This window comes from Colobus angolensis, unplaced genomic scaffold, assembly GCF_000951035.1.
Source record: "Colobus angolensis palliatus isolate OR3802 unplaced genomic scaffold, Cang.pa_1.0 Scaffold414, whole genome shotgun sequence".
In the NCBI taxonomy this organism is placed as follows: Eukaryota; Metazoa; Chordata; class Mammalia; order Primates; family Cercopithecidae; genus Colobus; species Colobus angolensis.
Window position 1 is genome coordinate 1,417,101 of NW_012117533.1, and position 15,658 is coordinate 1,432,758.

General features: G+C 37.0%; 1 protein-coding gene across 7 annotated transcripts in view; it reads right to left on the bottom strand.

Moving 5' to 3' along the window:
- ZNF438 (zinc finger protein 438) overlaps positions 1-15,658 on the bottom strand; it is a 177,644-nt gene that overhangs the window by 69,432 nt on the left and 92,554 nt on the right. For 4 of the 7 annotated variants that reach the window (XM_011956346.1, XM_011956345.1, XM_011956339.1 and 1 more), the window contains one exon: positions 2,222-2,304. The gene's annotated coding sequence lies outside the window, so the exon portion shown is untranslated. Of the gene's footprint in view, positions 1-2,221; positions 2,305-3,646; positions 3,796-15,658 lie in introns of all 7 variants that reach the window. The other 3 variants (XM_011956341.1, XM_011956344.1, XM_011956343.1) reach the window with 2 other exon arrangements.

Here is a 15,658-nt window from a genome sequence, read left to right on the forward strand (position 1 = left end):
TTTTTTCAAGATTTTTAGTTTCTTTGCACTGGGTACGTAATTCCTCCTTTAGCTCTGAGAAGTTTGATGGTCTGAAGCCTTCTTCTCTCATCTCGTCCATGTCATTCTCTGTCCAGCTTTGATCTGTTGCTGGCAATGAGCTGCGTTCCTTTGGAGGGGGAGATGCGCTCTTATTCTTTGAATTTCTAGCTTTTCTGCCCTGCTTTTTCCCCATCTTTGTGGTTTTATCTGCCTCTGGTCGTTGATGATGGTGAGATACTGATGGGGTTTTGGTGTGGGTGTCCTTCCTGTTTGGTAGTTTTCCTTCTAACAGTCAGGACCCTCAGCTGTAGGCCTGTTGGAGATTGCTTGAGGTCCACTCCAGACCCTGTTTGCCTGGGTGTCAGCAGCAGAGGCTGCAGAAGATAGAATACTGCTGAACAGCGAGTGTACCTGTCTGATTCTTGCTTTGGAAGCTTCCTCTCAGGGGTGTACTCCGTCATGTGAGTTGTGGGGTGTCAGTCTGCCCCTAGTGGAGGATGTCTCCCAGTTAGGCTACTCAGGGGTCAGGGACCCACTTGAGCAGGCAGTCTGTCTGTTCTCAGATCTCAATCTCCGTGTTGGGAGATCCACTGCTCTCTTCAAAGCTGTCAGACAGAGTCGTTTGTGTCTGCAGAGGTTTCTGCTGCCTTTTGTTGTTGTTGTTGTTGTTGTTGTTGTTTAGCTGTGCCCTGTCCCCAGAGGTGGCGTCTACAGAGACTGGCAGGTCTCCCTGAGCTGCTGTGAGCTCCACCCAGTTCGATCTTCCCAGGATTTTGTTTACCTACTTAAGCCTCAGCAATGGCGGGCGTCCCTCTCCCAGCCTCGCTGCTGTCTTGCAGTTAGATCGCAGACTGCTATGCTAGCAATGAGGAAGGCTCCGTGAGCATGGGACCCTCCCGGCCAGGTGTGGGACATAATCTCTTGGTGTGCCCATTTGCTTAAAGCGCAGTATTGGGGTGGGAGTTACCCGATTTTCCAGGTGTTGTGAGTCTCAGTTCCCCTGGCTAGAAAAAGGGATTCCCTTCCCCCTTGTGCTTCCCAGGTTAGGCAATGCCTCGCCCTGCTTCAGCTCTCACTGGTCGGGCTGCAACAGCTGACGAGCACCGATTGTCCAGTACTCCCTAGTGAGATAAACCGAGTACCTCAGTTGAAAATGCAGAAATCACCTGTCTTCTGTGTCGCTCGCACTGGGAGCTGGAGACTGGAGCTGTTCCTATTTGGCCATCTTGCTCCGCCCCTCCGAGATCTTTCTTTTTTTGAAAGAAATAAGCATTTATAGCTACAAATTTCTTTCTAAACACTGCTTTTTAAAGTTGCAGCCCATAAATTTTGGTATGTAGTGCTTTAGGTTAATTTATCTCAGTACATTTTCTAATTTCCCTTGTGATTTCTTCTTTGACTCTGATTATTTAGATGTATATTATTTAATTTCCACATATTTGTGCATTTCCCAAATTTCCCTTTGTTACTTATTTCTAATTGTATTCTATAGTGGTCAGAGAACAAACTTTTGTATCATTTCATTCCTTTTTACATATATTGAAGCTAATTTTATGTCCTAATAATCTATCCTGAAGAGTGTTCCATATGCACTTGAACGTGTGTTCTGCTCTTTAAGTGGAGTATTCTACAGATGTCTGTTAGGTCTATGTGGCTTACAACGTTGGATCTGGGAATGGAGCCCAAGCTATTCTGGTGTTTTCAAGAGGGTGTTTACCTTTTTAAGGGCTCACCATGCCATTTAATATCATCCTAATGTTAAGAGGTATGCACGGTAAGATGCTCACTTTGGATTTGCTCTTAAACACATCTATTCTGAAGAACTCCAAGGAGAGCAAAGTAGGAAATGAATGCAGCTGTCCTGCGTTTCCTGATTAATTTCATATCTATCTCATGGGCATATTTTAAATACATGACTACACGTACTCTGCATATAAAAAATATATACAAGTGCACAGTGAAAATAAATGATGCTATTTCATACTACTAATACTGAAATTTTGTCTGCACAAGCACTTTGTGAAAGAAGTATCATATGACTTGGTACAGAAGAAATATATTTTATGATTAAGAAACTTCTCTTACAAAATATACTCTGTGAAGTAGTATCCATTGCAGTTGATTTAAGGTAGGACTTTGTGAGGAAAATCTAGAAATTAAGAGCACTATATCAATATGCAAAAATTATTTAACAAAATACCTTTTACTGTTCTTGCATGAGGTTTGTGGTTAATTCCATCAAAATGTTCAGAAGATAAGATGTGTGCACTTTCTTCAACACACCTAAAAAAGAAAACTGGATTTACAAACTTTTAAGAGAAAACTACAAAACAGTATTATTAGCATATCATTAACACCATATCTACATTTTTTTGAAAAAATAACACAGTATTTAGGATCTTATGCAAAAGTCATAAAGATATTTGCCTTATTGAACTGTGTAACATGAAAGTTTACCACTTTAGTAAAGTACTAAAATTTTTTAAACATATACATGAATATGACTTAAATACTATCTCTTGAATTATATGAAGTTACAAAACCAAAGAAATACTTAACTTTTCTTTCTATGATTATGTCATAATCATTCAGTACCTTCACACATAGTCTCCATAAGCTTCTACTATGGAATCATGGTCATTTTTACTTGGACAACAGGAAAATTACATGACCCTCCAAATACATCAAAACTTTCTAACTGAATAAAACACAGAAGAACTCTTGATTGTCGACTGAGATTTTACCTTCTAAAATATGAACCCAAAATCCAAAAATAGTGCCAGAAATAATAAATCTCAGAAAGTAACTTTTTACTTTAATTTTCTTTTCCTACTCACTTTTTCATCTTCATCCTGAACAGCTTACCTTTGTATCATATGGCCTCTTGATGAAAGTAATAAAAGCATTTTACTCTTTAATATGCATGGTGAATCATTTTCAAACTTGTGAGGGACAGTAGTCATGACAGAAGGGTGCTTCCATCCCAAATTAATGACCACTAACTATATGATCCAATTAAATCAGAAAAAGTGAAGTATGGCAAAGGTGTTTTAGAAGCAGCTGTGGCTTAAGTAGTCACATGGTAACCACCATGGAGCCTGAATCTAAAAATATTCTTTCAAGCTGGTATGCCATGCCTTCTTCCAATTTTGATGACCATATCACAAAATATCCACACAAGTAGGGTACGTATAGTGATGCAAAGAGACTTCTGAACTATCCTAATAACCAATGCAAAGGTCATGGCAGGTAAATGTATTCTTTTCACAGTTTGTCTAGCTAGATCTTCTTTCACATTTGTTCCTGAGGACTGAAGCTCCCTAAGTTCAACGGGGCACTTCTTGAAAAGCAAGCTCCTGAAGCTCTCTGTCCTTGTCCAGGACAGGCTGGCTGCACAAAACTTCAGGATTTTCTAGGGTATTAGAGTACAATTACCTTGTGTGGGAGTGGGGAAGAAGATTCACCTGAGACTACAGGTGCAGGGGAGAGGAAAGACCATATTTAAAGTGATCATAGATTGAAGGAAGCAAGGAACCTTGGGAAAGATATAGAAAGGGTCGATGACAGTAATAATGAATAGGTGCTTACAAACAGAAACGAGTACTATGTTTCAGCAAATGCTTACATTCCTATAGTCCTCCAGTCTGTGTCCAGAAGACTGTGGCAATGACAAAACATCTTTTCCTCCACTCCCAGGATAAGCTTCCTATAGCCATAGATGGACAAAGAGGCAAAGATACAGTAGAAAAAAAATGCGAACACTTCCAAACCCGACTGGAGCAGAAAACAATCTAGTCAGTATGAAGAGAGTCTCAGCAGGGGCTTGGTAGCATGAAGAACAGAGACACAATCTTGCAAAGGGCAGAAAGCAACTTTATACGTTAGTATTGATACACCACCCCTTTGGAGAACCACTGCTTTAGACAAATCTTTATTTGTATATTGGCCGGAAAAAAAAAAAAAAAAAACCCACCTATAGTTAGAGAAACTCACCACCTTTGTACCTATGGTAAAAATAAAATATTTCTTAGTGTGTTCTTTAGAATTTTTATGTAAGCATTCTGTTGTCCCTACGCCAATCTAAATTAGTAGAGTTAAAATTAAAGCTATCATATTCAATGTATCCTTTTATGAAAAATCAAAACTAAAATTTCATATTTTCTGGAATAGAAAACATCCAGAAGAGTCACTACAAAATGTATCAAAATCTTAGAATACAGTAGTTCAAGCAAATACATTTTCAAAACTTAAAAAATATGAAAAATAAATACATATAATGCTTCATTTACGATTCACACTTCTCAGTTACATTAATTAAATCAAACTTTTAATTGGGTAAGGGAAAATCACTCTCTTGGCACGTTAAAAAATGGAGATCATTATAATTTCAAATGAGAACATCTATTTAGGTTTACAAAAAAATATAAAGCAAAAAAATCCCTTGGCCAAATAAAATGTAGCCACAGTACCAACAGAGTTGTAATATCTAGTGCTTTTCTCACCATTTATTTAGTGAATACCTGTGGGACACACACTCAGTAGCTTGCTTAGTGAGATAGGGGTCCTGTCCTTAAAAAGCCAGTTGAAGAGCCTTGCTGGTGAATAAACTGTTTTCTAAAATAAGTAAAACGTAAGATAACATGTGATGTGTCAGAAGACTCTTTCAATAAAGTAATTTAAATCACTACAAATGTTTGCTTTAAAAAATGTGTTTAAAAATTTCCACAGACCATCTCATGCCTCCCATCTCCTTTTCAGCTTTAATACTGACCTTACTCTCAGGAGAAATGGACACACACAATACAGAAACCACATTTACAGCAGCATAAGTCTCTGTATCCTACAAATTCCCATCTCCTCAAACTCTGCAACTGCTCCGAAAAGGGTGTTTGTGTTCAACTAGGAAACTCACTGCACAGATTATTTTTGGAAACACAAGAGCCAGCCTCTTTGATGACTGACACTAAACCTGCTCTCCTTAACTCCTCAAACCTTCCGTACTATTCTCCTCTTCATGCTCTCTCTAGATTATTTCACCTTCATTTTCCAAAGGAAACAGAAGGTATCTGATGGAAAGTCACTCTCCTTCCCGGTATCACATACAACTTACCAAAGTGGCTCCAGTCCTTCCTACTCCAGACTTGACACACAAAGTGGTGCCCCTCCTCCTTCCAAATGCCAGACTCTCTGCATATGCCTAATCCCATTCTCTCCTGTTTTCCCAACAACATGCAAATATTATTCCTTCTCTCGTTTATATATTCAACCTCTTCTTCTTATGCAGATCTTTTTGCACTGGTTTTTAAACAAACACCAGTCTCTTCCTTTAAAATAACGGCAAAACAAAGCCGCGTGGCCTCACATCTCCCTCCAGCTATAGCTCACAGGCCTATCTAGACACTTCCTGCTTCAAATAAACTTCTCTACAGAGTTGCCTAAATGTTCTGACTTCATGTCCTCATCTCCTATTCACTTCCCATATGTGCTTGAGCCCCACTATGCCACTCCTCCAAGACCCTTCTGTACTGGATATGTTAGCAGTAAAACCACCACTGTTCGTTATCTCCTTAACCTCCCCTTTTTCTCTTGTATCAACCAGAAACCCATAGTCTTTCCCTCTGCCTATCTTGCTATCCTTGGCCATTGAATGCTGAAGAGCCTCAAGGTAAACATCATGTCTCACTTTACATTCTCTCCCTAGGATATCTCATCCATTTCAGAGACATAAATAAAAATGTATTTTTTTGTTCTGTACTTTTAATCTCTAGTCCAGACCCCTTCTATGAGCTCCACACCTACATATCTGTAGGTCCACATCTCTCTACACAGGCAGCATACAGAGTGATAAGATGCATGGGCTCTGGAAGTGAAGTATGTAGATTCAAATCCCATTTCTTCCACTTACTGTCTGATATTGGACAAGTCTCTTAACACCTGTGTTTCCATGTCCCCAGCTTAAAAAATGCTGTAATAACTGTAAATGCTCAACAATATTAGCTATTATCATTATTACTATTTGACCTTTCCTCTTGTGTATCTCAAAGCCATCTGAAATTTTCTGCCTCTGAAATGCATGATGTTCCCAAAATGTGATCTGCTTCTGAGATTCCCTTGCTGTCTAAATGCTGTAATCACAAATCTGGTAGTTATTTTTCATACAGTTCTCTTTCCTCTCCCATTTCTAATACAACGTATCTGTTGAGATTTAAGAATTATATGTTATCTTTTCTATAACTGCATCACTCTAACTTTATCCCAAGCTCCATCCTCTCCAGTGTACCCCACTAAAATGGCCTGTAACCAGTCAACACACTTCCACCCTTTACCCCAAAGTACCATCCACGCTGCAGCCAAAACGATCTTTACAGATTGTAAATCTGGTCAACTTCATGCTTAAAACCTTTTATTTGTTTCTCCTTGGTCTTAGAATAAGCACTGATCTTTATTAAATATGACCCAAAAAACTCTGTAAGGTCTGAACTCTGCCTCCCTTTCCAGTCTAATTTCATACCATATATTCCCTTGGTTCTCTCAGCCCATTTTCCACTTGGCTTGATTCCAATTCTTCCTGCTTGCTTTGCTCCTCCCTACCACAGGGTCTTTGCCCATGCCCTTTCTTTCCCCTGTTTGAAATGCTATTTCTTCCTCCCTTCTCCTAGTTGACTCTTATTCATCCATCAGATGTCTGCTTAAATGTATCCTCCTTAGGGAAGCCTTCTCTGGCCTCCCAGATGAAGCCAAATACTTTTATTCTTGGTACTCATCATCTTACCCCTTTCGTTCAGGGCAGAGAAAGAGTAAGGAAATTTAGGGAGGAAGGAGGAAAGAAGTATCTTAGTCAGCCTAGAAATTAAGACACTTAATCATTTAGTTGAAAAACCAAACACAGGCACAAGGGGAAGAATTACTTAGGTAACAACAGGCTATATGAAGAGAGTTAGGTGGGTAATCACAGGTTGTAAAAGGAAAGAAAAAACTAAATAGTAAATCTGCTGGAATCAGACTTCTCTTGTATCTCCAACCTCACGGTTTTTATTAAAATGAGTTACGGAATAGAATGTTCCCACTGGAACTATATGTTCAGTATACAGGTGATGATTCATCCAGTCTTAGCATATTAAGCCATAGACAAATCCAATCCACATGACTAAAATAACAAAAAAATATGTAATTTTAATAGGTTAATTTCAACGTCTTAAACACCTTTTAAACTGATATTCTGCATTATTGCTTCACATTTTATGTGTGTGTATAAACTAAAAATCAAAATTGATTTTAATGGAATACCACTTAGTAATCAAAATGAACAAGTTATTAATAAACACAAGTTGGATGAATCTCAAGGAAATATTAATCTCAAGAGATAATCTCAAGAGAATGAAAAAGTTAAATTAAAAAAATTAAATCTAAGGATCCATTTAAATAACATCATTAAAATGGAAAAATTATGGAAGTAGGGGACAGATTAGTGGTTGCCAGGGGTTGGGGACAGGGGTGGGAAGTGGGAAGGTAGATGAGTGTGATTATAAAAGGCCAACATTAGGAATATTTGTGATAGATAGGTTCATCTTGACTGTAGTAGATACAAGAAGCTACATGTGATAAAAATTAGAAATAAATAAATATACACACAGATGAGTTTGAGAAAAACTAGGAAAATCCGAATAAGATCTAGAATGCATCAGTGTTAATATCCTGGATGTTACCACTGGGGGGATTGTGTAAGCGGTGCATGGAACGTATGTTATCTTTTGTAACTGCATGCAAATTTACAATTACCCTAAACTTAAAAGTGTCATTAAAAAACAGCTTTAAAGTGGTTTCACAACATTTCTCAAAGACATCGGATTATATACACTTGACTACAGAACTCCAATTTTTTAAAAGCAGGTTTCCTCCAGTTTCTTCACGTTCTACCTTTGTTGCTGTCAGCCCATGAATAAAGGGAGATTTAAGTAGACAGAAGAAATATCTTGAGGTTGTAACTAACCCAATAAAAAAAAATCAATATTTTTAAAAAGTAGATCTTAAAATGTACTTGAAAGTTTGAGATCATAATGACATAAACAACTATTTATGACCTAAGAAAAACTGCCTACTTTGGTACTTTGAAGTATTAAAAAAAAATCACACAGAATTAAATTTCAAAGCTCAAAACTTGTTTATGCAGCTGGTCTTTTTTAAAATCAAGGAACTTTAAACCTACAGTTCTAATAGGCTTACTGGTGACACCCCAATCCTTTGAAAAATAAATGAAATATCATAAATCATTTGACAGTTTTTAAGCTTAGATTTTTATCATCAGTCAGTCTTTAAAAATAAAAAAGCAATATGAAAGGATAGGATCTTGCTTTGTGCCCTATAAAGTTTAAGATAGAAAATAAATCATACTATTAAATGTCATTTAGAACCTTAACTTCAATACTTAGGATGAAATTGGCATAATATTCATGGTCATTCCTATGAGAATTCATGCAAGTCGAGTAGCTTTTCTTACAAAATATTGCAGAACTCTGGCACTTCCTGTGACAAATGAAGCAATAAGGCTTTGGAATTGCAATTGTGTATATTTAAGTACTTCATACAAGCAACCAGACTGTCATCTTGCTGGATATCTAGCACTATGAATTTATTATTTGTTATCCAAAGGAATGTCTGAATACTTATAAAGAGTAAAGGGTTAGGGTAAGCCCTTAAAATTTAAAGCTACAAATGTAGGACTATATTGCAGCCACACTGTCCAACCTTAATTTTCTTGGCAAGTTAATTTAATGAAAAATATTCACAGATTTTTCAGGAAATGTAGAGATGAAAAAATCTATAAATATCTTGAAAATATTTAGGATTCAACATAACTGTTAAGATCTAGATATTAGCTACAGCATTCTGAGAATTTTTATAACAGTGAAGTTGCAAGAAAATATATTATGGCAGACATTCTCCATGACCTGGTTTTCAGGTAAATTCATTGATGGATCAATAATGAGTTCAACTCATAAAAGTGTGCTTTGAGAAGTCAGCTGAGCCAGCATTAGGGGAAGGAGGTCAAAGCCGGGCCCTCTCGGTTATCTAGCCCATCCTATTTTAAAAGAATTCTATTGAAGGAGATTCATTCCAAAGGCCAAAAAAATTACTTCTGTCTTTTCTGATGGTTTCATTTACCCATCACATAAGTGAAAATTCATAATTTTCTTTCCCTTCTTGAAGCAATAATGGCGGAACTTCTGAGAAATAGTCTCAGAAGATTTATCCTGTACCAATATAAATCCCAATCATTTTAGATTTCAGTTTTTCTAATTCGCTTTTAAGATACAGCCACCAAAACTGTGGCCTCCAAATAAGGCCACTAATGTCACATCCATATCAAGCTGTACAGGCATTTGATAAACACTTGAATGACTGAATTAGTGACAGCGGAAAGCCTACTTCTCATATTTTGCATATTATTGCTAATGCAGTATCCTTAAAGATTATTTAAGTGTATCTCTAATTTCTCAAGAAATTAAATACTGAATACATACCAAATAATATTTTCAACATATGTGCAAGTTATAAAGAACAGTAAAATGAACACCTGTTTTCCCACTAGCCAGTTTAGAGAACACATTACTTATAACTTTGAAGTCCCCTTTATGGTCTTTCCCATTCCAATTCCAATCCTTTTTCCTATGCATTCTCCTCAGCTATCTTTTTTTGTTGTTGTTTTTGCTTTCCTTTATGGTGCTACCGTATGTATCCCTAATCAATATCTTGCTTAATTTTGCAAGATTTTGGATGGAATTATATTGGTTGGAATCATATTGGAAGTATTCTTAAGTTTCTTGGTTTATTTGTCCATGAGACTTATCCATGATGATATACTTGAATGTAGCACAATTTGTGTCTTCTTTTATTGATGATATCTGAGTTGTTTCCAGTTTTCTGGAACATATTATGTATTTCTCTATGTAGATTACCAAGAGTTTCTATGCCTCAGAGTGGAGTTGCTTGGTTGATATATGCACAACTTATTAGTTAATGCAAATTAACTATTATTATTAGTTAATGCAAATGTATTATATGGTTGATTCAATTTGTACAACCACTAGCAGGGCAAGATAAGTTCAAGATGTTCCAACATTTTTGCCAATCTAATGGACATAAAAAAGTACTTCCTTGAGATTTTTTAAAGCTGTTTTTTCTTTCTTGGGGCAAAATTTATATAAAATGAAATGCACCAATCTTAAGTGTACCATTCCATAAGTTTTTTACAAATGCATGTACCTTGTAACCCAAATCATTACCACTACCCCAAGTTAGTTCCTTCAAAATCCTTCCCAGTCAGTTCCTGCCCCATCCCCTAGAAGAAACAACTTTTCTCATCCTTTTCCCTCCCAGATAATTTGTCAGTGTGTCATGTTATGAATAACCACAGTCTGTTTATCCATTCTGTTACTGATGGAAACCTGGGCTATTCCAGTTTCTGGCTAGTATGAATGAAGCTATATTATGTACACATATTATGTACGTATTTCTCATAAAAATATTTTTGGTGGATTTTTATTTTCTTTTCTCTTAGGCAAATATCTAGGAGAACTGCTGAATCCTAGGACTGCTGAATTGGGTAAATGTATATTTAACTCTGTAAGAAACTCCCAGATCTTTTTCCTAAAGTGGCTGTACCATTTAACCCTCTTACCTAATGTATAAGAATGCCAGTTGCTCTAGATCCTATCTAATTTTAGACAGTATGGTGGTTTTCTCATTCTCATTTTAACCTGCATTTCCCAAATGACAAATGACATTCATCACATGCTTACTGACCATTTGAATATCTTCCGTTGTGCAATGTCTGTGTTACAAAGTTTCTTTTCAAATCATTTGTTCCCTATTCCTCCTTTTTAGTTTCTGGTTGTTCGGTTTTTTGTTATGGAGCCGTATAAATTAGCTATATATTCCTTTGACAAATATACATTTTGCAAATATTTTTCTCAGTCTGTGGCTTGTTTTTTGTTTTCTCAGTGGCATCTTTTGATAAATACAGGTTTGTTTTTTTCAATGAAGTCTATTCTTTAAAGCTTTTCTCTTACAGTGATTGCTTCTACATCCTCGGAAATCTCTGCCCACCCCCAGTCATAAAGATATTCTCTGATGTTTTCTTAAATTCTTATGGCTTTAGCTTTTTATATTTAGTAGTATGATTCATCTCAGATTTATATGCATGATGCAAGACAGAAATGGAGATTTATATTTTTGCTTGTGGATATCTAGTTGACCCAGCACCATTTACTGCAAAACTTTCCTTTCCCTACTTGGTTGCTTTGGATTTGTTTGAAATCAGAGGACTATATAAGTGGGTCTATGACCTCTGTTCAATGCCATTAATTTATTAGTTGATCCTTATGGCAATACCATGCTATCTTGATTATTGCAGCTTTATAGTTATGGTACAAAGTCAATTCTTCCAGCTATGTTTTCAAGATTTGTCAGATTTTCTCAGTCTTTTACATTTCCATGTAACTTTTAGAATTAGCTTGCTAATTTTACAAAAAGGTCCATGGATTTATGCTAGGGATTTTGTTGAATCTACAGATCAATTTTGAGGGAAATGTCATTTGAGTCTTCCAATCATATGGCATCTCTCTTCATTTATTTATATCTTTAACTTTTCTCAGTATAGTTCTGTTGTTCTTATAGATTTTGCATGCTTTTTGTTGAATTTATTCCTAAATGTTCTACTTTTATTAGAAATAGGAAATAGGTTCTACTAATGATCATCTCAATTCAAAAATACTCATTTCTCACGGGGCCTCCATCACATTTTCACTCCTTGGAAACATTAAAACATCAAAATCGTGAGAAAGTTTGTTTAATATTAAATAGTACATACTATATTCTGTATGGTAAACAAGACAAGAATTTCTAAAAATCAATGGAGACTCTACAAGTTGGCAGTAAAATAAAGGAATGGATTAAAGTCTTAACAATATACATGCCGGAAATAGGGCTGGGGAATTTTTATAATCCACACTCATTTCAAGTATATATAATCCACACTCATTCAAGATTATCTGACGGGGAAGAAGGATGTCAGACATACCATTACCTCTGTCTGCAGATACACTGATCTTTTAGGAATGTTATCGAACTACTCCAAAGCTTTTTTGACATCTGACCCACACAGTGATGAGCACAGGTTTCAAGGAGAGGAGAAGAGCAGGAAATATTTAGCTTTGATTTTGAGCAGATATAGTTTAAGCTCTTAGATAAAATTTAAGCTCTTTGTATTCTGCAAAGACAGAACTGTATCCAGAGACTCTGAGGATTCCCATTTGGCCTTCTTTCATTTGCAACTTGTTATAATAGTAGTTTCACATTGTTCACTTTACTGTGGCTCCTTTTCTTCCTTCTATGCTTTTTCCTAACTACTAATTTTCTTTTCCGTATCTTCACTATCTAATTCTTCAGACCTCTGTATGTGCAAGGATCTGAGAATTAATCAAATTTCCCATTATTACCACTGAGATCCTAAAAGACATTCCCATCGTCTTTGGCCTTGCTGGCTTCTCCTTTTGCTTCCCCTTTAAAGTCTTTTCTCCATATACTTTGTCTTAACTTTTTTCCTCTACTCTTCTTTGTCAAGTTTTTCCACTTCCTGAAGCCTTTCTTTTGATTTTTCAAGGTTTATACCGCTACAATCCTCTTCCTTAGTATCCTTTAAGATGCATGTCTGCATTGTTGGCCACCACTGAACCTATTTCCATTTGTCAGTAAGAATTATTTTCTTATTCACTTAAAATTTCTCATTCCTTTTGCATGTGATTTTGGTCACTTTTTTCTTGTCACTGGATTTAGCCACTTTTTTATTTTTATATTTATTTATTTATTTATTTTGAGACAGAGTCTCACTCTGTTGCTCAGGCTGGAGTGCACTGGCGATATCTTGGGTCACCACAACCTCCGCCTCCCGGGTTCAAGCGATTCTCCTGCCTCAGCCTCTGGAATAGCTAGTACTACAGGTGCATGCCACCATGCCCCACTAATTTTTGTATTTTTAGTAGAGACGGGGTTTCATTATGTTGGCCAGGCTGGTCTCGAACTCCTGACCTCGTGATCCACCCGCCTCAGCCTCCCAAAGTGCTGGGATTACAGGCGTGAGCATGAATTAAATAACACCTTGTAACAGCTGTAGGGGGACTAGAATATTGAACGTAGGTGCGATTAATAATAGCATGTACTAGGAATCAAAGACAGGCGCTGCGGGACTTATTGTGGCGAGACCAGCATTATGCGATGGGGTCGCGTGCAGACCAGAGATAAAAGATACCAAATGCATGGAGAGATCCCGTGACTGGTTAATAGGGTGATAGACCCGTGATCCATCGAGATGTCTTATTTAAGGGGAACGTGTGGGTGATCTTGGTAGTATGGCCCTGAGGTAAGAACCAGATGTCCTTTAGATGCCAGTTATAGCTACCCCCACGAGTTACGGGCCCGGTGCGAGGAGAGTAGCACTCTTGTGCAGGATATTGATTTCATGGAGGATGGTGAACAAGGGACACCTAAGTGACGAGGGTATCCGTGTTGACAAGAAATGATTTGACTTAAATGTGCTATGTCCGATAAAGGATGTAATGTACTATGTACCTAGCCGACAATTTTTTATTTTACAGTGTATTCTCTTCAAGGTCCAACCAACCCAAGCATACAGTACTATTTCTCCTTAAAGAAATCAGCATCTGGGCCACCTTCAGCCTCCTCATCTGTGTTCATGAACTTTATACAAATGTCCTTGGTTTTCTATGCCTCATCAGTATTAGGGGCAGACTGAGTTTGAGGTTCCTCTGTTTTCACCACTTTCATTTTCTGTCTCATCTGTCTCTTTCCTTCTCCTCCTCTCCCTCTTCATTACTAACACCACTGGCCAGCGTGTACTCTTCTCTCTCCTGCTTCTGGTCTCTTTCCATCTGACTGAAGGATGAACAACATATTGTTATTGAAATAGGCTCTAAATTCTTTCATGTAATCATTGGTGAGAGATAAGAGCTGTATTCTCATTAACAACTCTTTGGTCAGTTGTTTCTGTATTTTCTGCAGAGACCTTATCCAAAGTGTCATAGCAAGACAAAGAGACACAGCATATTCAGGTAGAGGTAACTTGTTCAAATCAAATACTTACCAGATACACTAACGTACATAGGAAATGAAACACCTTTGAGGTCTTCCTTTTCATGGTTGATCTTGGGCTAAAAACGACTCTAGTATTTTCTGAACGTCCCTAAGTTTTTCTGGATTGATTTTTCCTTCTTTCATAGGTACTCTCTTCTTGAGAGGTAGCTACACCATCCTTTTCTTCTTCTGAGAGAAGTAAAATTAATACAACTTCCCATCCTCATTTTACTTGGCAGTTCAATCTGCTCTGGGAATATGAGTTGGCATCCTCTGGGCAATCGAACTAAAGAACCCAATTCATGACCTGGGTATCCTGCACCCTGGCTGCAGGATCAGTAATAAAGAGCACTGCAGCTCCGTTACAGACAAACTTATTACAGACTTCATTTTTCTCATCTGCTGCTGTCAACCACAGAGGTCAAGAAAAGAAATAGCAGAGTGTAGCCAGTAGAAAACTTGGCTTAGGTACTGCAACTCTCTACCACTGAAGAAAAACATAATACTCTTTTTCAGATGGCTTCTCAAAAAGGAATATATGACATATTTTACTACAGTTCAGAAACTATGTAGTTTTGTTCCCAAGTGGCAGGGGTGTTATATTTCACTTTTGTCACCAACCCAAATAAATTCAGGGTTTTTCTAACTCAAGCATATAAGATCTTTTACAGATTTAACTTGTTTTACCTAGAATGAGGCAAAGTTAATGTTTCTTGGGAAGATTTTTGGTAACAGCATTCATGGTATCAAGCAAACACCATGCCCAAGATTCTATTTACTTCATCAATGAACTAACCTTTGGAGATGGGTATCATGATAACTTATTGCTTTATCTTTGTGCTGAAGAAGTTGAACCTGTATACAAGCAAGTGTATTTATGTGGTTAATTAGCAGCTTCAAGTACATCTTTACCTTTCAACGTCTGGTAAAAAAGGTCTGTCCTCCAGTGTTGTCTCAATAAAGGCTCAAATAAATCATTTTTATATTATTTTAAATTTAAACCTATTTGCCTATTGACTTATAGTTGAAGGACTATTTGGACAGATATAAAAATCCATAAGTTACCTATTCTTTTCTTAAAAGTCTTTTAAGTATGGCCTATTTTCTTGCACTGAATGAAATCTGAGGCCAACATAATTTTCTCATTTATAAATATCTTGACCTATTTTTCTGGCTCCCTCCCAAAATTTTATCTCTGAGGTCCAGCAACTTTACTAGACCCAGGCACACAGTGAGTGTCCTTTCAATGTTTAGATTCAAGTTGTCACTTACTTCAGAAAAGTTTATGCTCTAAACACTGGTTTTCTTTCATTAAGTTTGGACTTTTCATTGGGTCTACAATTATGCATATAATGGATCTACTCAGCCTGTCATCTATACCCACGGTCTTGAAACTGAAGAACAGCTGAGGCTGCTCTAACACTTCTTAAGAGAGATGCAGACCTAGATAGTTTTAAGGCAATCTATTTCCAGGTCCTCAACTCTCATT